Source organism: Cuculus canorus, chromosome 3, assembly GCF_017976375.1.
Source record: "Cuculus canorus isolate bCucCan1 chromosome 3, bCucCan1.pri, whole genome shotgun sequence".
In the NCBI taxonomy this organism is placed as follows: domain Eukaryota; kingdom Metazoa; phylum Chordata; class Aves; order Cuculiformes; family Cuculidae; genus Cuculus; species Cuculus canorus.
The window spans coordinates 22754742-22769211 of NC_071403.1; the positions used below are offsets into that span (position 1 = coordinate 22754742).

The following is a 14470-nucleotide window of genomic DNA, read 5'->3' on the forward strand; positions in this document are numbered from 1 at the left end:
CCACATCTGGAGATGGGGAAAGCAGAGTGAATGATTTTGCACCCTTAGTTACTTTGCTACCTCTGAAAACGCAAGTTATTATAGCCAGAAAAGCATCCACTACAACACTTTTACTTCTCAACTCTTTGCAAATCGTAAAAGGAAACACATCCCATAAGCTAGAAATCAATATTTAACAAAATAATCTAAGACCAAGTGCCAGCTCCGGAAAAATGTACCTTTACCTGCCCTTGCTCATTAATTGCCTGCTAGACCAAACAGCCCACTGCCTTCCCGCAGACTCCGGCAAGTCAAGTGCAGAGCCAGCTGCTCTCCACGCACGCTGCTGAAATCAGGTGTGTGCTTTTCTGGTGAAGATTTAGGTCGTAGGACCCATGTGCTGAATGCTACAGAAGTGCGGGTATCTAAGTATTATGAAAATAAATGGGTCATACACCATTGAATTAACAACCACACCACCCCCAAGACGGGCACTGAATGACTGTGCAGGGCTCTGCCAGAGGGAGAGGAGAGGTTGAACCAGCAGTGAAAACAAAACCTATGTGGTAAGATGGATTTTACTTTTCACTAGTTTGGCTTACAGAGAAAGTTGATCTTGCTGTCACCATCTCTCAGCCTTTTCTTTATGAAGAAAAAAAAATAAAAGGCAGCAACAGGCAGGCGTGTAAGCCACCCTGTGGAGATGGGCCAGCATCTCACTCCCACCTCAGTGGTGAGGGGAAGTGCCACCGGTCCCACACAGACAGAGGGCTGTGACTCAGTCCCTCGGGCTGACAAACACACACACATGGGACGTCACCTACTGCAGTGAAAAATAAAAGTCCTTGCCACAACGTGGCAGCCACGTGGGAAATGCCAAGTAAACAGATCAATGACACCATGCACCCACGCGGCCCGTCTCACCACTGGGGTGATGAACAAACCAATCTGTGGTCAATGGCAGCAAAGGGGAGAGATGTCAGAGCAAACTGGCTTCATATGGTCTGCTATACTGCAATAAGCAACACTGTCCTCCTTCATTGCACTAGCTAAAAACAAGCAGGATGCTGCTCCTGGCCATACGACCCATGGTTGCTGCGTGTCCCCAGATGGGGATGCCTCTGGCACGGGCTCTTTCTTGATAAGAAACATCCAGAGAGGAACATCAGCTCACCACTGACACACACGTGTATGTGCAGTTGCTGTGTGTGAAGCTACAGCAGTGCTTTTCCAATCATACTGAATAGATCTGACCAGAAAGATGTTTTTATTTTTAATGAAACTGTATATATTAAAATATTTTATTTATACAATAGATATATTATTTATACATACATACAAATTAGAAAATATATTTAATCAACAAGATATATTTGCAGCAAATAGTCATCAAAAAGCAGTCCTCAGCCACCTAGGGTGGGGGTGCAGCCTGCCTTGGGTACGGAGGCATTGATGGTGCCAAGGAGGACCTGATCACACTGAGGGAACAATGCAGTGCTGGCAGTGGTCAATGGCTTTATGTGTTCTCAATAGGGAGACAGAAGGAGTAACTGGATTAATTAGCAGCAAAGGATTTTCCCTAGATGGTAGCAAAACACTTTCTGGCTGTTATGAGTGCTATACTCGGGACAGGATGACACAGGAGGTTGTGAAGCTCGTCAGGGCAGGAGATGTTACACACAATGGTGCACATGGTGCACAGTCCTGCTATGCCAATACCACAAAATGAGTAAGAAAATGATTTCTCCACCATAAAACTGCCATTCCAAGAGGAAAATGTACCAGAAAAAAATAACGAAATCAACATACAGCCACATATCGCATCAAAATCTTGCAGGATACAATCATACATGTCCTCAGCTATGTTTGTGGCACTTGGGAAGTGGGTTTGGTACCCAGACTTAGAAGTAACTCAATGTTCAAAGAGATATGACTCCACTTTCAGAAATCTGATTTCCTTCTTAATCCAGTCAAGCTACCTGACCTTTCAGTGCAGATTCAAAAAAAGATACATTTTTCCCAGGCTGTGGTGGTAGGCGGATGACAGACATTTTATCAGCAAAATCTACATCTTAAAATTTTACATTATTTACATCTGCCTACAGATGATGGCAGGAAAGATTTCAAGAAATCTTTTTTTAAAAAATTTTGAAGATCTCATCTCATACCCAGCAAATATGAAATCTGTGCGCAGAGATTTCTGAGTTTCGGGTTGTTTTGTTTGGTTTTTTTTTAGCACGAACAAAGCACTTGCTGTCCTTGCTGAATTCTCAACACTGCATAAGCAGCAAAAATTAGGACAATTTATTACACGTAGAACACTATTCACTAGTATGTTATTTCTGCTGCTTTTAAAGAAAACCACACAGAGGTAAAACAAAGCAAGAAATGTGAGCAGAGCACGGAAATTGCTAGGAATCACTGCCTGTCTCTGCTGGGATGCCAGCAGCCCTGGCCAGCGTCTGCTACTCAGCATCTGAGCAAAGCTCAGTTTGTATGCTGCCATTAGTGATCGTTTGGGATAATGAAGTGTGAGCCACTCAGCAGAGAGCACAGCTTCTCCCTAATTCCTGCAGTCCCTCATTATAACATATGCAGTCTAACCTGCACATGATTAATTCTCAGGGGACCTGGATAAATGTTTTTTTATCTTGACACATACACTATAACAGCGTTTTGCAATCGGCATCTTCAGAACAAGGAAGAAACCTTCTCCTTCAAATTCGAATATCAATACATATTATTTTCGTGGAGATCGCATCAATCACAGCATCCTAGTAGTACTATTCAAACAAATAATAAATGGAAGTAGGGGGAAGGTATACTTGTTTACTAAATACACTGCACCCTGGGAAAAGCAGGAAGAATATGGTTGTTACTGCTAGGTCAACCCTGTACAATTGCTCTTTCCAAGAGGACTAATTAACAAGGGAAAGTTCGCTTCTTTCTATGGGAATGGCTATAACAAGGTAATTGTTAGAAACAGAGTTTGTTATAAAAAAAGTCGGATAGTGGGAAACACTGAGAAATTAAGTAAGCAACTGACAGCTTGCCTTCGCAACTACCTCTGCTGGCACAGATGTGCATCCATATCAGGTGCAACCCTGGCCAAGAACCTGTGAGACACATATGTTTTCCAGAAGTTACAGCATATATCATGTTTTAAATGTTTGACATATCTGGAGAACATGACTATAGTAAAAGAAGGAAAGAGGAAAAAGGAAAGAGGAAAAAGTAAAAAGGAAAAAGAAAAAAGGAAAAAGGAAAAAAGGAAAAAGAAAGGCATGTATTTGATGACAGCTCCTATACCCTTACACCGTTACTTGAGTTCATTTAGTCCTCAGATGTGACTTCTGATTATCTGAAGCACAAGAAGCAGGAGGAAAAAAAGGGTGTTTACATTCATTTACATCCATTCAGTTTCTAGCTGTTTTCTCAAGTCCTGAAAGAAGGATGCCATTTTTAAAGTTGGTTCCTCTGAAAGGGTTTTAATACTGAGTTTGCAAGGTGCCTAATGATAAGCTTTTCAAACATCACAAGAAAAGCCTACAAAAAAATTATGAACAAGGCTTCCAAACCTCATGGGAATAGCGCTAAATAGGACTAATGAACTACGCGTTGTTTCTGCCTGCATAATTGTTACAACTCATATTTTTAAGTTTTCTTCCCTTAAGACAAGCGCTAGAAACAAGTTTCAAGCCAGATTCAAAATTCTCCTGTAGTCAGATGACTGCTGCTATCAGGGTTTGATTAATGACTGTACCATATATTGCCAAGTCCACAAAGAAATGGCAACACTCTCCCTTTTTTGGAAAACAAAATCAAATCAACACCTTGTAAGGCCTCTTTGACAGCAAATTCTGTTACTGACCAGCCATTCTCCATTGCCTAGTACTTCATTATTATGGTTGGTGATATTTATCACACCAGAAAAGATTTTCTCCTCTCTTTAAAAACTGAACTTCCATATGCATTAACCCCCCCGTCCTCCTTTTGTAACAGACTTTTCTTGTTTCAAATAATACTTTAAGCGCTGCATAAGCAAATAAAATACCTCAAATGAAGGTATATTTATAATATAAACTCTTCAGTTTCAAGATTTTTTTTGTAGTAGTATTACAAATCAGTTCCTAGGATTAAAAATGGTATTAGTAAGCATTCAAGAAAAACTGACCAGGAATGACTGCTGTGGTCTGCTTCACTGCCCTGTCCTGATTAATCATTAAACTGTTTTGCATGAATTTGTAACTGCAGTGAATGAACAAGGCAGAGACATGCGAAGTGCCACACTGTAAATCACAATTTTGTATTTTCTCTGGCTCAGGCAGCCTTTTGCTAAGCTGCTGTATACCAAACACCATCCGAACGATAAAAAACTCCTAATCACAAAAAGCACAGACCATCACATCCATGCCATCCTTGTAATGATCCAGAGGCTTCTTTCACCTGCAGATCCATCCCAGGATTAGAGTTCGGACTACCGACAAGTTAAAACGAGTCAAAACAATTACTCCTATCTACAAAAGCCCCTCAATCCCACCACCCCAATCTGATGCTTTCTGAGGTTTCAAAGAAGGAATCAGCCATGATGTGGGATGAAATCTCTGCACAGCACCACTCTCCATCTCAGGAGGAAAAATAGAAGCATTTAACATGCACCAGGAACTACTATCCAGACTGAGACAGGAAGGGGTCTGCAACCTGCAATTCCCTCACCCCGCCTTGTCCCTAGTTAATCTGTACATGGCTTTCTCTACCTTCCTACAGCTGTGTGGAGCAGCAAACTCCACCTGCAAAGAGCTAGAGACGGCAATGGAGATAATACTGATGCTTAAAGAGCCTTTTTGGGCAGCACGCTGAAAGAAGCAATGCCAGGGCTCCTCTGAGGGAAGTATTCTCGAAACCTCAAAGGAGGAGGATATGGGTTTTATGATAAGAAAAATACAGGGATGCCTGCAGTCCTGCTGAGCAAAGGATGGCCTCCAAACTTGTGTGAAGCATGTGCAAAAACGTAAGTGTACACACTCTCACTAGTTGTGGAGAAAAATGAAGCCTAATTAGGGGGACGGGATGAAGAGAAGCTATTTTAAGTACTCCTCACCATAGTTTACTATGGTAGCAGAACGCCTAGAAAAGCCTTCAAAATGACAATCACCATTTAGGTTAAAAAGCAAGTAACAACTTCAGTAACAATTTATTTACCACCTAATGTTTGCTGTTGAATTACAGCTTTTACAGTATTTTTCTAAAGTGTAATGTTTACTGCCTCCACCTTGCCTTCCCAAGACCTTTTTTTCTTTTCTTCTTCTTTAAATAGAAAGGAATTTGAATCATGACTTACATGTAACTTTTCTAGGTTCTGTGCTGGTTAAAATGTTCTCACGATGCAGGGAACGGGATCAATGGAGAAATTAAGAGGCTGCAGCAATCCATTAAGAAGTGGCCCTCCAAAGCTTTGTAGGGTAATTTTATGGCAACTCAGTTGATAGCAACCTAAAATAAAATAAAATAAAGGCAGGCATTGAAAAATTCAAGCACTGAATCTTCATGAAACCCCCCCATTTCTCCCTTCTAATAGTAAAACCAGTTTTGGGGCAATTTTTTTTTAAACATAGAAGTTTTTATGTCAAATAAGACAATTTCATTATACTTATTATATACTTCCTCTTACGTTTATGCTGTACACACCTACAGCAAAGACTATGTTTTTCTTGCATTTGTATAGCACCCCGACTTACGAGGGCCCTATGAAGAATTGTAGAAGAGATAAACTAACACTTCTGTGATTATTCTACCAGATCATACCACAGGTACATGGATACTTCTGCACACATACTAATAAATTCTTTAAGATGTTGATGCCGCATCCCTGGAAGTGTTCAAGGTCAGGCTGGATGGGGCTTCGAGAAGCTTGATCCACTGAAAGATGTCCCTACAGGCATGTTGAACTGGATGAGCTTTAAAAGTCCCTCCCAAAACCATTCTGTGGTCCTATGAAACTGTGCATCCTAGCAGGAGGGTGTTCCAACAAAACTAGCAAAATGACCTTATAGACTTTAACAATTAATACTGGCTTTTGTCAAACTTTGCTTTGATTTTATCGTGGAATTTAAGTCAGGAACATCAAATTTGTTCCTTTATTTCTGCTTTATTCTGGGGAGCTTCAGAGAAGAAACACCATCAGCATAGTTCAGTATTCCCAGTCAATGCAATATGTGTCATACTCCTCTACCCACCTTAAAACAAAGCTAACCTCTCATGCCAGTCCACGTCAAAAGAAAACTGGAGAGGGAAAAAAAGTGTTAATGTGCCCCCAGCAAACTCATTGTGCTGCCACTGCCATGCAAGAGGCATAGGGCTCAGTTCCCAGAGGGGAGGCACACTGGGATGGAGAGGGCTGCTGAGAACAGAGCTGGGGCCAGCACGCTGGAAGAGGAGGTGAATCCCCCAGTACCTGAATCCCAGTATCCACAAACAGCTCTAATCCCACCCAATGTCCAGTCCCATCTGACTCCGAAAAGGTTTCCCCCATCTATCAAGGAAGCAGTTGTGCTTTGGAGTGGTTGGGGAGGAGGGCGGGAAGGAAATACTTGTGGAAGGAAAAGTAGTTAGTTTTAAGGTAAAGGGTTTTTCAAGTTGAAGTTGCATTGGTGCCCAACAATACTGTTTTCCTGGAAAAAAAAATCATTTAAATGCTTAATTATTATTTACTTGAATAAATTTGGTGATCAGGAGTGGAAAGTAAGACGATTTACTTTTGAATAGAAGCGGATAGCAGCAGTACAAGCAGTAGCATGTATCTGTCTTCCCAGGATACTGCAAGGGCTGTATCTGCACAATTACCACCAACTAAGGCTAGACAAAGGGCAAGACAAGGGGAAGGCAAATAATAATTGAAAAGATCAGATTTTATTTAAGAGGACTATTATTCTTCTGAAATTTGTAAAATGAGCTTTTCAGTAAAAATTTGTTTCTCAAGAAATATTTACTAACTGTAAAAAAGTGAAAAGATGGAGCAGTGCAAATGAAAGAGGTTTAGTTGTTGGTTTTTATAAGTATGTAGTTTCTGGTAAAACACATTCAACACTTTCTGAGCACTGACACTATAGCACTCCCACCCTTGCAGAGAACTGGATCACTTATGAAAAGTAGCTTATTTCTTCTGGATGGCACCCTCCTAGATGACATACCAACAGATGCACAAAATACTGCTACCTTTCATGACTACCTATATGAGTACTGGAAAGAATGCTGAGGCTACTTAAAGAATGCAATGCTTGCATCTCATCAGTTTATACGATTTTCTTCAACAGGGCACAACATTCATTGACAGACTTTAAGAGGACCAAATATGTATAGTCACAAATACACATTATCTAAATTGCCTATAAAAATATAAAACTAAAAATATAAACTCCAAATCTGTTCAGTCATAAATCACTGGTAGAACAAAAATAACTGTTGCTTACTCACTGGCCAGAGGAATAAAACTAGGGAAGGCTCCCCTTTTTTCAAGGACAAGGTAGTTTTTTGAGCTAAAACTGCACTTGCCTCAGCATATCAGAATGACAGGACAATAAACAGAAGTGGGGAACAGGAAAACAAGAAAAAAAAAGAGGTGGGAAGGCTTTCAGTACCACACTTTTCTGAGAAGGTGTGATTGATGTTCACTGCTGTAGAAAGCATGAAGCTGCATCCCAAACATTTCATTCCCTTCTGCAAACATCTCACTCTGTATCTCTCTCCATGTTCCCTAGATATTCTTGCCCTAAGCGGGATGATCCAGCCAGCATCAAGTTTTACACATGATCTAAAACATGAAAGCAGGAATCTCTCTGTCCAGGGGTCAGCTTAGGGTAGCATGAAACCTAACCCCTCGCCTACGCTCAACACGAGGGCTTCTTTACGCTTTCCACTCAATAGAAGCATTTTCTTTCTGAAACAGGCAAATTATTAAAAGTAAAGCTGTTGCTACAACTGTAAATTTAAAGGGAATACATGAAAACTTAGCTTATATGAAACAAAGAGGCAACAGAGCATCTACTGAAGAGAATTTTCAGCATTTTACCATGCTGACTGGTACAGTTTACAGCATGGGAAGGGATGGATCCTAGGCAGGGGAAGATGTACTCTCCAATTCATGGCTTGTTTACATCAAAGTCTCAGATCTCAGCACACACCTGCATGTGTGGGCAATCAGTTTAGGATCATGACAGACCACAAAATCATTGTTCAATGTAAACTTGAAGACCCAGTTCCTGGAGTCATTGGAGGTGAAAGGAAACTTTATTTTAAAATTTGCCGTCACAGTTGCTTAGAAAGCTAGAAAAACAAAAACACTTCAAACAAGACATAAGCTCTTTTTTTTTTTTTTAAAAAAAAAAAAACCCTTACATTCTTTAATGACCCCTTGTACATTTTTGAACCAGGTTACCCTATTTCCCCTTTTTGAGGGCTTCAAGTGCTGCTTGCTGGCTCAAGTTGGCACTGAAGAATGCAAATGTAAAGGAAGATGCACCAGACACTGTAACTGGCAGAAGGATGCATGAAGCTAAAAAAGTATTTTCTTCAAGAAACACCTACCAGCCTGTATTTCTGTTACACAGAAGGTGTGTTTCAAAAAGATGTTTTGTTGTTAATGTAAAATAATGACAGCTTTGATGCTTAAGAGGAGGAAACCGTTAAGTTCTTCAATTTGCAAAGAACAAACCAAGAAAGATGATCTGGGAAGAGCATGATGAATGTACCGGGGTATTACTCTGGTTAGCATGGAAGACGTTTCAAACATAGAAAATTGCATAAACTTGCACAAGAAAAACAGAGAAGATGGGCTAACAATGATGGAGGTGAGCAATACAGTGGGGTTAAGAAACAGACCCAAGTTCACAACAGGTGTGCAAAATCAGAGCTAAGTAAAATGTAAAATGAACTAGCATGACAAGACAAGCTTCTCACAGATGCAGATAGGAGAGAAAAAATATTTAAGAAAGGCTGCACACCAGCAAGCAGGAAGAAGTTGAGCGCTAATGTGCAAACAGAGCTGGCGTTTTCTGAAGTGATGCCTCACTTGGTGGAGTGCAATGCTTCTTACACAAACGTGCAGAAATTCGTCCCAGTGAAGTCAAGGATCCAAGTCTCTTACATACAATTCCACCACAGATCAGCAAATGTATTTTCTTTATGTTTGGTGTGTTTTTGAGTGAAGCTGAGGACTATTTCTTTCTAGTTGAGACAGCTTCATTGGAACATTCATAGCTTGCAACTCCTTGAAGGATTGCCTGAGGCTGAGAAGGCATTTGCAATACTCCTGACATCTAGTACAGGATTTCTCCCTGAAATCTGTAAATTAAACCCAAGATGATATTGATACCTGCGTCAGAAAAGATGCATGGCTTGGCTTCAGTATCAGTGCATTTAATCTCCTCCTAATATTCTGCTTATTTCTTCCAAAGAGATGGAATATGCCCATCCATCACTCCTGCTTGTCCTGTTTGGCCAGGGGGAGCCAAAACCAGGAGTCCAAAGAGCTCAGCAGCTTCTTCCCTGGTGTCTAGAGGCAGGATGCAGAAGACCACCCACAACCAAGGAATTGTGGACCAGAAGCAGGAAGATACCCATCCAGGACCATGAGGATGGACTCTGCAGTGTGTCCCTCTTTGGGCAAACTGTGTCAACAATCAGTGGAGATGAGATTGAGCTGTTCATCCAGACAATGGCAAAACCAGGTGAGGAATCAGTCTGACTATAAACCACAACTGAATTCATGAGGAGAAGCAGCAAGATAGCCCCTTCTGTCTGACTGAAGGGGAAGGCAGCTCCTGCTGCCCTGTGCTGGTCAGGGAAGCACTCTAGGATGTGCAAACTGGATTTTCCCCAGCTATATCAAACAGCACCGACTGGGCTTAAATGGAAAATCCTCAGAGGAGCTGTAGAATGGGGAGGGGGCGGGGGGTGGAATTTTCCACCCTCTTTTGTCCTCTGGTTGCAGTTAACTCTGTGACACATCAAGCAGGCTGGGCTATGAGAGGTGAGAGACTGTAGTTCAAGAGCATCACCACAGGAACTCATAAATCTTTTAATGTAAAATTTGAACGACTTCGTCATCGGAATATACTTGATTTAAAATAAAGGCACACTGAAAATATTTTATCTTGGTAGTATGAATCATGAAGGAATGGATAGTGTAAAAGGAAAGTTAATACATGCTGTGAGAAAGACTCTCACAGGGCATTATCAAATGACACAAATGAATATTTATACTCCACGCAGCAAAACCAATACACAACAAAAGTCAGAGCTGAATATTTTGTGTCAGACCTGATGAAAATTCAGGTATCTGTCTTATTTCTCCTTAAAGACTAGAGATTTTGATTAATAAGAATACAGGAGAAAATAAGATGGCTCAGTGATGAGGATGAAACTGCTGTCCCTGACCCTGGCATCTCAGAAGATGATACTGGACTAGCCAACATCTGGACTGCATCTCTTGGATAAGGATATTTCCCAGGGCAGCACAAAATGATACAGCTCACTTGCTTTATGCTCTAAGACTCCTGCCTCAATGCATGTGAACCATGAGAACACACACCTGTCCTATAGAAAGGATATTCCCACACTGAATGATTATCACAGTCAGACTTTTACTGACGATTTCTTTCAAAAAAATGCAAATTGAGAAAACAGTTAACATACCAAATGAAAGAACAGGCCACAGTCAACCACAAAAACTCCCCAAAAGATTCAACACGTGGGAAACAGATAAGTAAATGCTGTGAAAGATGAACAATATTTAGGTATTAACACAAATAGGTATTTTGGGAAAGGCTTATCTGGCATTTCTACTGGTTTTCCTCCAAGCTCTAATACAAAAATAACTACGTCTAACTGTGACTGGGAGAGATGGCAGCAGCTCAAAATTGCTCCCTTTTTTTTTCTCTGTACTCAGAAAAAAACCCCTACCATCTTACAACATCAGACAAACTAATTTTCAGGTGATTCCAGACCAGGATGGAGTCAGTGATGCATTTACCAGTTCAGAAAGTCCAGTTCAAGGTATCATTTTCATCAGCCTGTGATGTGAGGACATGAGGGCAGAAGGAATAAAGCCTTTCTCTGAGTTGTACAGCTGGTCCCCCGTGCTCTAGCATAGAGTGAAAAAGTTATCCTTTTGCTCATATAAATGCTGAATGTAACAGCTGAGGATGAAATTATGAAGCAGGGGGAGCCCAGGTTTTACGCTACAGCAGTGGCTGCTCCAAGTGAATGAAGATGTGCTACAAGAAGTCAAAAGCCAAGAGGCATCTAGCTCAGCCTATTTAGCTCAATTCCTCCAGGAACCCACCTTCCCCTTGGGTCACCAACCCCACCAAGCAGAGGCCAAATGCTGCTATTCCCTCTCCTGCAGTGATAATCTCCACCTCCTTCAGCAGAAAGAAGCAAGAAGAGCCATGGTGTGCACAGCAGGATCCATTTGTCTCATTCCTACTCATTCTGATTGTCTAGCCTATGCAAGCTGTGGTGGGACTTGGAGCAAGACAATGCTGTTCTTCACATGAAGGAGCTGCTTCTCCTTCTTCACACTCACACCAAGCAGGGGAAATTTGTACGTAAGACCTGAAGAAGTTCTGTTGGTTATTTTCACTTGTAACAAACAGAAAAGGAGAAAGGCAGAATTATGATGGGAAAAAGCTTAAAAAATGTGTTCCCTGTTGGGTGAACTCAAATCTGTTTAACAAGAAAAGCCAGAGAGGTCGTGCATAGTAATGCTGAGAATAAGGAAATGGTACTTCATTTTAGCCAGAGTCATAAATCTTACCAGCAAGCCTCTAACAGCAAAATAGTGAGCAGGGGAATTTTTATACACAAATAATTAGTTGTGAGCTGATATCAGGTTTACTATGCTGTGCGCTCTGTGCGTGCAGCGCCTTTTCAACCTGCAGAACACTGTGTGAGGCTATGGCTATCTCACTGCTGCTGGCTTCACTGAGAGGTGTGTGGCTAATACTCCCAGAAATCCTCATTAAAAAATGTGAAGTAGAGACGCATACTTACACTTCACAGAAATCTTTCAGAGGCAAACCCAGAAAGATTTTTGCAATGGGGAAAATGCATCATGCTTATAAAACCAAGTCCTCTGCTACAAGGTAGATGGACCAATGGGAGACCTTCTCCCACCATTAGCACCCTCATCTTCTGAGGCACAGATGCTACTCATGGATCCTGCACAGCAGGCAGTTCAGTGAGGAAATGGTTGACCCACAGAAGCAGAAAAAGAAAATGTGGCTGAGGAAATTCATCAGCTAGCAACAGCTGTGGAGCTGCCTCACAAGGACTAAAGTCATCTAGGCATTCCCACCACCTCTGCTGGGAACAAGGCAGTCCATCTGCCAGCACTTGTTCCTCGACATCCTGCTCTGTTTCAGGGCATAGCCAGGGACTTCCACTTATGTCAGATGTAAGAAAAGACAGACCACATCTAATAGTTAGACCGTACCTCCAATCAAAGAAGAGCCGCTTTTCAGTTTCTAGATCAGAAGGTATTCAGGGGACACACACTGGCAGTGTGCCAAGCACACCAGGTGCCAGTGAGCATCCCCAGCACTTCCGATGCTACCTTAGAACTCATTTAGTCTAGAGAAGAAGGTCTGGAAACCTTCATGCCCAAGAGGCACCTGAGTTAGAAAATGACCCAGAGAGGACAGCAACTTGCTCCTCTAAGACCCACCGAGGACACGCTGGTAAGCAAGGAGAGTCCAGACCGTTTGCACCAGAAGCTCTGAGGTGGTGCCAAGCTTGAGGAGGGAGCAGTGGCAGATTATGCCTCCCTCAGACTGCCTTGGTGGCCCTACCTACTTTCTGCCCAACTTCTACATTCTTTTTCTTCTCCAGTCCAGCGTAAAATAGGCAGCTATACCTCATCGCTCAATTGCGCTCTTCTAATGGTCTGAAAGAGCTGGAGGCAGGTTACGTCTACAGGGCAGACCAGCTCCACCATCCCCACCAGCTTCGTTTGCATGGGGTTAAGCAGCAGCTCTCTTTTGTCCAAGGCTCAGTTCTCTTGCTACCGTATGTTAAACCAAAAGACCAATCTGTATTTACTGTGCTAAACTACAATTATGGGGGTCCTTTCAATCATTCAGCCTAATGGTATGCAGCTGCCACAGAAATCTTTGAAGACATTACTGGCTCTCTGATCTGATTAACCAGATAAGGAACCGTAGCCAAAAGACATGAAAGGACAGGTCCAAATTTTTCTCAGCTGAGCAAAGAATTTCATTCAAAGGACTATACAAAATGGAGAGAAGGGGAGAAAGTTCACAACACAAACAAAGTTTTTGTTTATTACTGATATAAACAGCTGAAACACTCTCTGTTGCTCTGTTTAAGAATTAACATGCACAGTCTCAAAGTGGTGCTGATGGGTACCACAGCTGCTGCACCAATCTGTGTGGATGCCAATATTTGTGTCATTTTTTCTGCATTAGAATTGAGTGAAAACTTACTAACAAATCTAACTTTATGCTGAAGGAATCTCCCTGTGATATTGAAGATCTCCCTTCATCCAAACTGCTTCCGTTCAGCACATTTCTTTAGATAGCATAGTAATTTTTTTAAAATTCAAGACAGCTCCACGTATTTGCTTTTATTTCTAGCATAATGTTTACTATTTCAATCAGAATGTTCTGTAATCTCATCTAAATGTTTTATTATTAATTGCTGCACCCCCCACCCCACCCTTAATAATTATCCTCGAGAGAGGCAAACATTTCAACACGAGTTACTTTAGTTAAAGCCATGAATATGCATTATTTATTTATTTAGGTAAACAGTAATTAAGAAAAATCACCCAGACTGTCTTCTCTTTGAAATGAGCACTACTTCATCAGCCTTGCCTTCTTCTGTCCTTCTCCACCATGATTTATATTTGTGGGCCTCAGACCACAAACAACAGCCAGGAAGACAGTCCCTACATTGTCCAAGGCTGTGCAGAGAGTCCAAAGCATCCTGACTCACTGTCCAGGATGAGCAGCAGACACCTAGACATCAGTAGAGATGAAAGTAGCAACGTCTTGGGTGCAGGATGAGGACCACAGCACTGCTATCTATCACCCAATACGCTAATTTTAAAGTTTTTTTTCAGCAAGACCACCTGAACTAACATGAAAACTCTGATGATCCCCTTCTGCTCTCTCTTTTTAAGGGCTATGCCATTAAAAACTAAGCAGCTCTCACCACCATGGCCTCTCCATGCTACGCCGAGGAGCAGCCAGCCCCAAGTGAGTGTTTGATGCCAGAGCAGTCAGATAACCCCATGTGCTATATATATAAAACCTATTCATTGGGCAATAAGCAGCTGAGTGACTCCACTCGATTCCCCTGGATTTCTTCCTCAGTATTATAGGACCTCAAATATTGCAACATCCCGTATTATTTAATACTTCCACCAACTTCTCCATACGTCATGACAGAATCAGGCAGCACCATGGGCAAT

The 14470-nt window shown here is 41.7% G+C and overlaps 1 protein-coding gene across 12 annotated transcripts in view; it reads right to left on the minus strand.

Annotated features, from left to right (window-relative positions):
- The window catches only part of BACH2 (BTB domain and CNC homolog 2), a 193932-nt gene that overhangs the window by 81377 nt on the left and 98085 nt on the right, over window positions 1–14470 (minus strand). For all 12 annotated transcript variants that reach the window (XM_054061303.1, XM_054061297.1, XM_054061298.1 and 9 more), the window contains one exon: window positions 5321–5472. The gene's annotated coding sequence lies outside the window, so the exon portion shown is untranslated. The remainder of the gene's footprint in view (window positions 1–5320; window positions 5473–14470) is intronic.